Source organism: Hemitrygon akajei, chromosome 25, assembly GCF_048418815.1.
Source record: "Hemitrygon akajei chromosome 25, sHemAka1.3, whole genome shotgun sequence".
Classification (NCBI taxonomy): Eukaryota; Metazoa; Chordata; class Chondrichthyes; order Myliobatiformes; family Dasyatidae; genus Hemitrygon; species Hemitrygon akajei.
In genome coordinates this window covers 28,852,401-28,864,743 of record NC_133148.1, presented here as the reverse complement: position 1 = coordinate 28,864,743, position 12,343 = coordinate 28,852,401, and the positions used below count along the sequence as shown (strand labels likewise).

Genomic DNA, 12,343 nt, shown 5'->3' with positions numbered 1-12,343 from the left:
CTGAGGGACAAAGGCCTTTCTTTGCCTCAAACATTGGGACAGATATGGAGAAATGCACCCTGCCCTACCAAGCACAGCATTCCCTGCCCCAGACGTTCATACCACCAGAGTGAAATCAGGGGCCAGAGTAGGCCACACGGCTGGGCCTACAGGCAGACTGAACACCACCATGGGGAGCTGCCTGGGGCAGGGAAGGACCTCAGTTTACCATCTCAGCTTCAAAGTTACACTTTTCATAGGGTGGCCCTCCCTCACCCTTCACAGCAAGCTCAACCTAGAGACGTTTCCTAACTCCAAAACGTTAAGCTAAAGCACAGAAACTCACGGGAGTCTGAAAATATGGGTGTCAATTCGAGTTTACTCTAAGCGAGGTGTGCATGTATCATGTGATAGCATGAGAACGTAAGAAACGAATGTATTTTTACATATAACTCATCATTAATTGTTTAAACAAACAAGAATCAGACTGTATATATACACAAGATTACTATAATATTATTGAAATATTAAATACGCATTTTCTTTTGAACGATTCCCTCTTGTCCCTTTCCCAGCTTTACCCCCAACTATCCACTCTAATGTATCCTAAGCTCAAGCTGGCTGCTCTACCTCATCCATTACAAAAGCAACTAGACTTCAAACAAAGGTGCCTCAGTGAAGCATTTTCGGAAATCCTGGGTTACGAAAGTTACTATATAAATGCAATAGTGGTTCAGTTGTTTGTAGGAAAATTTAAAAACTAAAATGTTTTGTAACTTCAAAATATTAAACTAATTCAAAGGAAGACACAGGAATCCAAAGTGTAGGCCTAACTTCATGTTTACTTTAAGGGAGGCGCATGCATATCACATGGTAGTGTGATGTCACATGCAATTAACATATTTTTACATATAACCTGTAATTAATTATTGAAACGAGCAAGAATGCCTAATCAAACAATATACATACATATAAGAATACTCAAATATCATTGAATATTAAATAAACAACGAAACATGTTTTGAGCATCACGCACAAAATGCTAGAGGCAGGACTGGCAGAATTTATGAAGGGAAACAGAGAGAGACAATATTTCAGGCTGAGACCCTTCATCAGGACTGGAAGGGAAGGGGGCGGAAGCCAGAAAAAGGTGGTGGCTGGAAGCCAGGGAGGGTGTGGTGACATTCAATCTGACAGGTGACAAGTGAAACTCTGTTAGGCCACGCTCTACAAAACTCTGGTTAGGCCACACTTGGAGTACTGTGTCCAGTTCTGATCGCCTCACTATAGGAAGGATGTGGAAGCATTGGAAAGGGTACAGAGGAGATTTACCAGAATGCTGCCTGGTTTAGAGAGTATGCATTATGATCAGAGATTAAGGGAGCTGGGGCTTTACTCTTTGGAGAGAAGGAGGATGAGAGGAGGCATGATAGAGGTCTACAAGATACTAAGAGGAATAGATAGAGTGGACAGCCTGCGTCTCTTCCCCAGGGCACCACTGCTCAATACAAGAGGACATGGCTTTAAGGTAAGGGGAGGGAAGTTCAAGGGGGATATTAGAGGAAGGTTTTTTACTCAGAGAGTGGTTGGTGCGTGAAATGCACTGCCTGAGTCAGTGGTGGAGGCGGACACACTACTGAAATTTAAGAGACTACTAGACAGGTATATGAAGGAATTTAAGGTGGAGGGTTATATGGGAGGCAGGGTTTAAGGGTCGGCACAACATTGTGGGCCGAAGGGCTTTTACTGTGCTGTATTGTTCTATGAGACCAGGTGAAGGGGAAGGCGGGTGGTGTGAGAGCGGGGTGTAAAGTAAGAAGCCGGGAGTTGATTGGTGGAAGAGGTAAAGGAGGAGGAACCTAATAGGATATGACAGTGGAACAGGGAATAAAGTGAGGGAGGTTAGGAACCAGAGGGTGGTGGTGGCAGGACACGAGGGTGGGGGAGAAGGGGTGAGCATACAACCAGAATGGGGGAGGGGTGAGAAATTAATGGAAGTTGGGGATATCAGTGTTCATGGCATCAGGTTGGAGGCTACCCAGAAGAAATATGAGGTTTTGCTCTCCCTCTATACAGTGGATTCTGATTAACTGGGACACATCGGGAGCAGTACATTTTGGCCCAATTAAGCGACTGCCCCAATTAGCCAAAGTTTCATGGAAATAGTTAAAAGATATGTATAAGCAAACTACTGTTTAACTGAGTAACAACTTATGTATTTAAATGAAATACAGAACAAATTACAACACTACCAATATCTCTACAGTACTATAAAACTGTGTATTAGTTCCAAATAGTTATTGACAGAGGATTTCATCTGCCGTGTTCTTTTGATTCACTGAAAATGAACAAAATCACCAAGTGCAGATAATGGACTCCCTTTGACAACTGCATCTTCCAAGCCTTCATTTTCATTATAAGATGATTGCTCATACCTTCAAATTTGTCATAATTCCTAATTGTTGAAGGAGTGAAATCGTTTCATTTTCACTACCGGCCATTTCTGGCATCTCCAAACCTGAAATGCTTGAAACTGCAGTGTGCAAAGCCGTTCTGAATTGTCTTCCTGCTTATTTCTCAGCAACTATCACTGACAAAAATAATCACTGCTTTTTGAACACCAACACACTCAACCACACTATTTAAAAACTGATCACTCTAAGCAGAAGGTAGTGTCAAATGAAAACGCAAGTGCATAACAATTGACACTAGTTAGAAAATAACTAAGGAGGGTCTCAGCCCGAAAAGTCAACTGTCCATTCATTTCCGTAAGTGCTGCCTGACCTGCTGACGCCCTCCAGCACTTACTGTGAGTAGTTAGAAACTGTTCGGAGAGTCTAGAGCTATCCCAAATAAACCACTGGGCCTATTAACCAAGAGCCCAATTTACTGGAAGAGTGTGTGGGGGGGGGGGGGGGAGAGAGAGGGGGAGAGAGAGGGGGGGAGAGAGAGAGGGGGGGAGAGAGGGGGGGAGAGAGGGGGGGAGAGAGGGGGGGAGAGAGGGGGGGAGAGAGGGGGGGAGAGGGGGGGAGAGGGGGGGAGAGGGGGGGAGAGAGGGGGGAGAGAGAGGGGGAGAGAGAGGGGGAGAGAGAGGGGGAGAGAGGGGGAGAGAGGGTGGAGAGAGGGTGGAGAGAGGGTGGAGAGAGGGGGGAGAGAGAGGGGGAGAGAGAGGGGGAGAGAGAGGGGGAGAGAGAGGGGGGAGAGAGGGGGGAGAGAGGGGGGAGAGGGGGGGAGAGAGGGGGGAGAGAGGGGGGAGAGAGAGGGGGGAGAGAGGGGGAGAGAGGGGGAGAGAGGGTGGAGAGAGGGTGGAGAGAGGGTGGAGAGAGGGGGGAGAGAGAGGGGGAGAGAGAGGGGGAGAGAGAGGGGGAGAGAGAGGGGGGAGAGAGGGGGGAGAGAGAGGGGGGAGAGAGAGAGGGGGGAGGGGGGGAGGGGGAGACACACACAGAGTCTCCCCATCCATATATCTGTATTAAATCTGATTCTGGAAGGGGGCATATAAATGCTGCTCGATCTGCTAAGTTTCCTCCAGCATTTTCTGCACGTGATTTCCAGCATCAGCAGAATCTCCTGTGTCTACAGAAGTTGTTTTGATTGCAGTGACGGTCATCTGCTGATTCACAGACCGGTTACCATGATTCCCAGAGACAGAAGGCGGTGTCAGCACCGCCAGGGTACCCGACAGACTGCAACGTGAACACTTCGGCTGAGCCGAGTCTTATCATCTGCAGCTGCCTGTTCTGATTTGCGACACTTGGGTCAAAGCAGGGAGCTCGACAGCTGTTTCGCATCAACCCAGCGGCCAGGCTCCCTCCCATACGCTGGCTGATGCAAGCTGCAGAAAGGGCCACACCGACAGGCGGCTGCTCCCCACCCCCTCGGATAGGCAGGCGTACAGGTTTCCATCACATAAAGCCAGCGGATCAGGTGTCAACACACAGAGCAGGGACAATGAGCAACAAACACTGCTTCATCTCCCCATTGCCCTCTTGAAAGTCGCTGGATATCTGATCGGTCTCTTTTCTCATAGCAGTAACTTCAGAATCAAGATTCAGGTTTAATATCACCGGCATGGGTCATGAAATCTGTTGTCTTCGCAGCTGCAGTTCAATGCAATACACAACAATAGGAAAAAAGTGAAATACAGTAAATGTATATATATTAAATAGTTAAATAAGTACTGAAAAAATAGAAATAAAAAGTAGGGAGGTAGTGTTCAGGGGTTCAATGTCCATTCAGAAACCTGATGGTAGAGGGGAAGAAGCTGTTCCTGAATCGCTGAGTGTGTGCCTTCAGGCTCCTGTACCTCCTACTTGACAATAACAATAGGACAAGACCTGGGTGATGGGGGTCCTTAGTCATGGATGCTGCCTTTCTGAGGCACCGCTCCTTGAAGATGTCCTGGATACCACGGAGGCCAGTGCCCGTGATGGAGGCGACTAATTTTACAAGTCTCTGCAGCTTATTTCCATCCTGTACAGTGGCCCCCCCCTCCCCGTACCAGACGGCGATGAATGCTCCCCACAGGACAGCTGTCAAAATCTGCGAGTGTTTTTGGTGACAGAACTAATCTCCTCACCCTCCTGATGAAACGTAGCCGCTGTCATGGCTTCCTCGTAGCTGCATCGATATGTTGGGTCCACGGTATATCCTCAAAGATATTGACACCCGGGGACTTGAAATTGCCCACTCTTTCTAATCCTGATCCCTCTATGAGGACTGGTCTGTGTTCCCTCATCTTACCCTTCCTGAAGTCCACAATTAGTTCTTTGGTTCTAGTGACATTGAGTGCCAGGTTGTTGCCGGGACACCACTCAACTAGCTGACTTTCGCTGTTCCTCGAGGTTGTTTTAGCCGGGGATGCTAATGAGGACAAGCTCCCACTAACTATTAAATGCTGCCAATGGCGTACACCTCAAATAGCCTCTGACAACCAGGGCCAGCTCCTGGCTTTCACGTGGGTGCTTAGCTTCTGACCGAGAGGAGAAGGGGCAAAGCCGGGCCTTTAACACCAGTCGCTTCGGGCAGATGGGGCTCGTCCAGTCATGGCTGGCAAGCACATCCAGAAGGAAAACGCTGATCTCGAACCTCCGTCGCCTTACAGCTCTACCCATCGCGGGGAAGGCTTCGGGAGTAAACCCAGAGGGGAATATTCTGGAGCTGGTGTCCTTAAGGCAGCCCAAAGCGGTGTTCGGTACTGACTGGCAAACTCCTAGTGCCAAACTGTATCGGCCTCTGCCGTTCCTTTGGGTTCATCGGCTGCGTGGAGAGGGGGAGCTTGCTATCTGGGCGACGGCTTGCTCTCCATATCGTACTGCCTGGGCCTGCGTATCTAGACGGCGAGGATGCAACATCCGTGGCCAACCCCGAGCAGCGGAGACCTCAGAGTTACTGTAATCCTGTTCCTCCCATGGTGAGGGCAGGTCTTCCTCCGCCACAGGCGCTGCTCGACCTGCGGGACTTTCACCAGCAGACTACCTGTTATGCACATACGTCAATGCTTTACATTCCCATTTCAAGCCTGTACGGACCAGCCTACTCACACATTTAGTCACCCTCACCATCTGGTATAGAGAGGCCACCTCATAAGCTTGGGAAAAACCCAGCCACAAACTATTCCAGCTGTTACCATCCGGGAAACGGTACCACAGAATAAAAGCCAGGACCAACAGGCTCCAGGCCAGCTTCTTCCACCAGGCCATCAGAATGATTAACTCACGCTGACACAACTGTATTTCTATGTTATATTGACTGTCCTGTTGTAATACTATTTATTATAAATTACTATAAATTGCACATTCAGATGGAGACGTCACGTAAAGATTTTTACTCCTCATGTATGTGAAGGATGCAAGAAATAAAGTCAATTCAATTCACAAGGACTCTCAAGTCCTTTAGCACCTCAGATTTTTGAAATGTGGTTAGCTTTTCAATCCTGAATCACTTTCATGAGCCTCCTTTGAACTCTCACCAAGGTCAGCACATCCTTTCTTAGATAAAGGGTCCAAAATATCTACTGGTGCCGGCACTTTCCGAGGAAAGGGGAAGCTGCTACCCTCAGCTGAGCTCCGGGCACCCTGGCTCAGTACTGACCTGCATGTGACCAAGTGTGTTTCTTCCAGGTGCTCCAGGCTCCCCCCCCCCCCCCCCCACATGCCAAAGAGCTAGTTACCCTGGATTTCCCTCAGCGTGCGGGTGTGTGGTAGAATCCAGGGCGGGAGCAGACGGAAATGTGGGACGGGGTTGACCCGGACCCAAAGGCCGGTGTCTGTGCTGTACGAGCTCAGTCACTCACGCGAAGCCCCTCACTCGGCGGGGTCAAACACGGATACCGCTTCCCAGCCGTCCACGCGATATGCGAGCCAGGGCAGCGCGATATGGACAGCGAGCTGTAAACGTGGTCAGCCCTATCACAGGCACCAGCCTCCATAGTATCCAGGACATCTTCAAGAAGCGGGTGGCCTCAGAAAGACAGCGTCCATCATTAAGGACTCCCATCACCCAGGTCATGCCTTGTTCGCATTGCTACCCTCAGAAGGGAGGTACAGAAGCCTGAAGGCACACACTCAATGATTCAGGAATGGCTCCTTCCCCTCTGCCGTCCAATTTCTGAATGGACATTGAACCCAAGAACTCTACCTCACTACTTTTTTTATTTCTGTTTTCTTGCTATAACTTAACTCTATATATTTTCTGTAATTCCATTTTTTTCTGCATATTTATCATGTATTTTATTATACTGCTCCTGTAAAGTTAACAATGTCATGGCATATGCTGGCGATATTAGATAAGACCACAGGACAATGAGATATGGGAGCAGAATTTAGGCCACTTGGCCCATCGAGTCTACTCCGTTATTTCATCGTGGCTGATCCAATTTTCCTCTCAGCCCCAATCTTCTGCCTTCTCCCCATATCACTTCATGCCCTGACCAATCAGGAATCGATCAACCTCTTTCTTAAATATACAGAAAGACTTGCCCTCCACAGCTGCCTGTGGCAAAGATATCCACAGATTCACCACCTTCTGGCTAAAGAAATTCCTCCTCATCTCCATCCTACAAGGACTCCCCTCTATTGAGGCTGTGTCCCTGGTCTTAGACTCTCCCACTATAGGAAACATCTTCTCCACATCCACTCTATCAGGGTCTTTCACCATTCGATAGGTTTCAATGAGGTCACCCCCAAAGCCATCAAACGCTCTTCCTATGACGAGCCATTCGATCCTGGAATCATTTTCATGTACCTTCATTTGAACCCTTTCCAGTTTCAGCCTTTCTAAGGGGTCCAAAACTGCTCACAATACTCCAATCGAGGCTTCATCAGTGCTTTATAAAGTTCCAACATTGCATCCTCGCTTTTATATTCTAGTCATGTCCTTTCCATGACCACGATTGTTTGTGATTTGCCATTGCCTCCCTCTAGACGGTGTCTTTAAAAGACGGGTAACCCAGCCATTTTCAATACTTTTCACAGATAATCTGCTGGCATATCAACAGGACTTGTGATCTGCACCAGCGTGCTCATACGACCATCCACCACCTTCTCCCATGGCTTCACATAACTCTGATCAGGGGGCTAAGCAGGTGCCACACCTTGCCCAAGGGTGACCTACAGCCTAGCGGAGGGAAGGAGCACCTTACACCTCCTTTGGTAGAGACACATCTCCATCCCACCACCCTTGGGGTTGGGGTGGGGATTGCATCTCACAAATTTGCGTAACTTTGCTTTGAGAAGGTGATGAAGATGATTGATGAGGGGAGGGCAGCAGATGTTGTCTAAGTGGACTTTGGTGAAGCATTTGACAAGGTCCCCATGGTCAGCCGGACTAGAAGATTAAGCTGCATTACATTTAAATTGGACATAAAATTGGCTCAGCCATAGAAGATGGGTGGGGAAAGTAGCAGAGGGGTGTTTCTCTGAAATCTAACCCACAATCTGTTCACAAAATCGGTTTCCAGTGAGCATTCTCTGTAAAGGTCACTTTGTGGCCACTTCAGTCGAAGTCAAAGTACAACAGCGTTGCAGCTTCCTGGATCCGTCCAGCCTGGGACGTGTCCAGGGATTTGCTGTCCAGCTCACCGTGCCTAGTGCCAAGGTTTCCTTTCAGAGGGACAGGGCAAATCATTACTCAGAGAGGGCAACCTGAACAATGGGATTACAATATCATCTGGAAACTTGCCAACGTCCTAGACATCCATCTCATTCCCATTCCAATATATCTGTCCGTGCTGTAGGGGCAACATCTCATATTCCTTATGAGTAAACTCCAACATGATGGCATGAAAATCAGTTTCACTAATTTGGGGCAATTAGCCCCCTCCTCTCTTTTTTCGTTCCCCACTCTGGTTACCTTTTCACCCCTTGTCTTCTTCTCACCTGCCCATCGCCTCCCTTTGGTTCCTCACCGTCATGGTCCACTGCTCTCTCCTCTTGGACTCTTCCACCTTCTTCTTCCACCTATCATCTCCAGCTTCTTACTTCATCACTCCTCCCACACAATTCTTTATTCTGGCTTCTGCACACCTCCCTTCCCCGATGAAGCCCAAAACGTCGACTGTTTATTTCCCTCCATAGATGCTGCCTGACCTGCTGAGTTCTTCCATCATTTTGTGTCTGTATCTTGTTCAAAATCTGGATAAAGCTGTCTTGATTGGCGGTCAGTCCTCCACCTTAAATATTCCAAATAGAAGCATACCCAAGCTTCCTCAAAAGTTTTCTCAAACCTTATCATCTACTCGTTAGTCCTCCTTCCCCCCACACCCACCTTCGTTTTTATTCTGTCATCGGCCCGAAACCATCTGTTAGTTCAGGTTCCACAGAAGCTATCTGACCTGCTGAGTTCCTCCAGCGTTTTGTGTGTGTTCCTCAAACCCTTGTCTTCTACCACCAAGAATGACAACATCAGGATGGAGGCATGTCGTGGTTAACGCAAGGCTCTGTAGCAGCACCAATTATTGATCAGGGTTCAATTCGGACCTTGTGGACATGAGCAGCATTGTAGTGTAGTAGCGGTCAGTGCAACACTTCACGGTGCCAGTGGTTACCGATCGGGGTTCCCACTGTCGTCTGTAAAGGGTTTGTGCGTTCTCCCTGTGACAGCATGGGTCTCCTCCGGATGCTCAGAGTTTCCTTCCACACTTCGAAACGTATGGGTTAGGTTTAGTACGTTTAGTACGTTTTGGCCACGTTGGCGCTGGCAGCATGGCGCCACTTGCCGGCTGCCCCCGGCACATCCTCAGAACGTGGTGGTTGTTGACATTTTGATGTACGTGGGGACGAATAAAGCCAGCCCATCTGTCGGCTCCCCTCCAGCTCGTACACTCCCAGCGGAGCCAAGTCCTGTGACTCTCGACCCAATAACCTCGCAAGAATTCTACCCTTAGTTGGAGTCGGGCAATGAGTGCTGCCAGCACAGTCCCCCACCCAGTAAAACGGGCTGCAGGCACCAAGGGTTAGGTTGGCATCCGTCCTGGCTACTGTACAAAGGCAAGACAGCAGCTATACTTTATTAGGAGTTTCCCAATTCCCCTTGGGATCAATAAAGTATGTCTGTCTGTTTGAAGAGATTTGGCAAGTCAACAAATACACTCAGAAACGTCTATAGTTGTACCGTGGAGAGCATTCTGACAGGCTGCATCGCCGTCTGGCATGGAGGGGCTATTGCACAGGACCGAAAGAAGTTGCAGAGGGTTGTAAATCTATTCAGCTCCATCTTGGGTACTAGCTTACAAAATACCCAGGACATCTTCAAGGAGCGGTGTCTCAGAAAGGCAGCGTCCATTATTAAGGACCTCCAGCACCCAGGGCATGTCCTTTTCTCACTGTTACCATCAGGAAGGAGGTACAGGAGCCTGAAGGCCCACACACTCAGCGATTCAGGAACAGCTTCTTCCCCTCTGCCATCTGATTCCTAAATGGACATTGAATCTTTGGACACTACCTCAATTTCTTAATTTAAATATACAGTATTTCTGATTTTGCACGTTTTTAAAATCTGTTCAATATATGTATACCATAATTGATTTACTTCAATGGACATTGAAGCTTTGGACACTACCTCACTTTTTAAAAAATATACAACATTTTTGTTTTTGCACATTTAAAAAATCTATTCAACATCCGTTATTGACTTGTTCATTTATTATTATTGTTTTATTTTATTTATTTTTTCTCTCTGCTAGAATATGTATTACATTGAACTGCTGCTGCTAAGTTAACAAGTTTCACGCATCCGCAAAGGAAACAGCATTATGAAGGACCCCACGCACCCCTCATACAATCTCTTCTCCCTCCTGCCGTCTGGGAAAAGGCTTCGAAGCACTTGGGCTCTCACAACCAGACTATATAACAGTTTCTTCCCCCAAGTTATCGGACTCCTCAATACCCGAAGCCTGGACTGACACCTTGCCCTACTGTCCTGTTTATTATTTATTGTAATGCTTGCACTGTTTTTGTGCACTTTATGCAGTCCAGTGTAGGTCTGTGGTCTAGTGTAGCTTTCTCTGTGTTTTTTTTTATTACGTAGTTCAATCTAGCTTTTTTGTACTGTGTCATGTAAACCATGGTCCTGAAAAACGTTCTCATTTTTACTGTGTATTGTACCAGCAGTTATGGTCAAAATGACAATAAAAATTGACTTGACTTGACTTGACATGCTGGTGATTCTGATTCAGCAGAGGCCCAGCGGGTGGTGGGTTGGTGAAAGCAAGCCCAAACCCTGGCCTTCTCTTCCCAACCCCCCCCACCCCACCTCAATCCCAGCAAGATCTCCACATCTCCTCACTCTGCCTTCTCACATGTCCCGCCTTCTGTTTCCCAGTTCTCCTGCCCTCCTGAGTTGTCCCCAGATCTCTTCTCACCTACACCTCAGCGGTTGTCAGAACTAACGAACAGAAGCTGGTGGGGGGGGGGGGGGTCACAAAACCCCCCTCAGGTCTGCTCAGTGGAGCCAGAGAACTACAAAGCAATCTGGCACAGGCCCTTTGGCCCTCTGAGACCATGCTAGCTGTCAGCCTCGCTATTTCACTCTAGTTCTGCGTTAATCCTTCTCCCCACATTCCCATCAACTCTCCTACCCCCCACCCTCACCCCAGTTCTATCACTGCCCACACTCCAGCGTCAACAAACCCACCAACTCGCACACCTTTGGGATGTGGGAAAGCAGAACGAGTGGGAGGCACATACGGTCACGAGGAGAACATGCAAACTCCACACAGACAGCACCAAGGGAACCCAACGAGGGAATCAGGACTGAGGGGACCCTTTGTTCGATGGTGCCATCCTTGGCTGGTCATGAACCCCGTTACCCCCCCCCCCCCTGCCCCCCAACATGATGCATGGCTCTGGAGCCAAGACACAAGGCCTCCTCAGGAAGAAATCCTAAATGACCGATCCCTGGCCCAGAGCAAACGGTCTTGGAAATCCTCCTCTCAACAGCGTAGCAGCACCACGCTATTGCCGCTCAGGGTGCTGGAGTTCGGAGTTTCAGAGTTCAGATTTCAAAGTTCAAAGTTCAAATTCCAGCACTGCCTGTCAGGAGTTTGTACGTTATCCCCGTGACCTTCCCCCCACCCCCCACCACCACAGTTAAAGGTGTACTGGTCAGTAGGGCAAATTGGTCATTGTAAATCATCCTGTGATTAGCCTAGGGTTACATATAGGTGTGTTGCTAGGCAGCAAGACTCGCTGGGCTGGAAAGGCCTGTTCTCTCAGTCTGGGGCTCTCAACCTTTCTTAAGCCATGGACCAATATATTTACGGATCCCTGATCTAAATATGAGTAACTAATCCCTAGGGTATGCTTGACTATTCACTGGGGTCACCACTCTTCCTTCCTCAGTCTGGTTGGCCAACTCTTCTCAGTGCCCCCCGAGACCAGGAATCGACCTGGTGAATCCAAACCACGCTGACTCCCTGGTAAGTCCATTCTCGCTCAAGGACCGGGACCCAAAACATAAACACGAGAAAGTCTGTTGGAGATCTAAAGCAACACAAACACACACACACAATGCTGGAGGAGCACGGCAACATCCATGGAAATCCCCATCTCGGGCCAAGAGCCTTCTTGAGGACTGGAAAGGAAAGGGGAAGATGATAGAATAAAAAGGTGCGGGGAGGGGAAGAAGGATAGCTGAAAGGTGCTGGGCGAAGCCAAGTGGGTAGGAAAGGTAAAAGGCTGAAAGCATTGTCAACAGTTTTGGGGCCTTTTATCTCAAAAAGGATGTGCTATCATTGGAGAGAATTGAGGAGGTTCACAAGGATGATTCCAGGAATGAAGGGGTTAACATATGAGCAGCGTTTGGCAGCTTTAGACCTGTACTCACTAGAATTTAGAAGAAAGTGTGGGGATCTTATTGAAACCCACCC

The 12,343-nt window shown here is 48.3% G+C and overlaps 1 protein-coding gene across 1 annotated transcript in view; it reads right to left on the bottom strand.

Moving 5' to 3' along the window:
• rasgrp4 (RAS guanyl releasing protein 4) overlaps positions 1–12,343 on the bottom strand; it is a 218,056-nt gene that overhangs the window by 177,344 nt on the left and 28,369 nt on the right. The gene's annotated exons all lie outside the window — the stretch shown is intronic.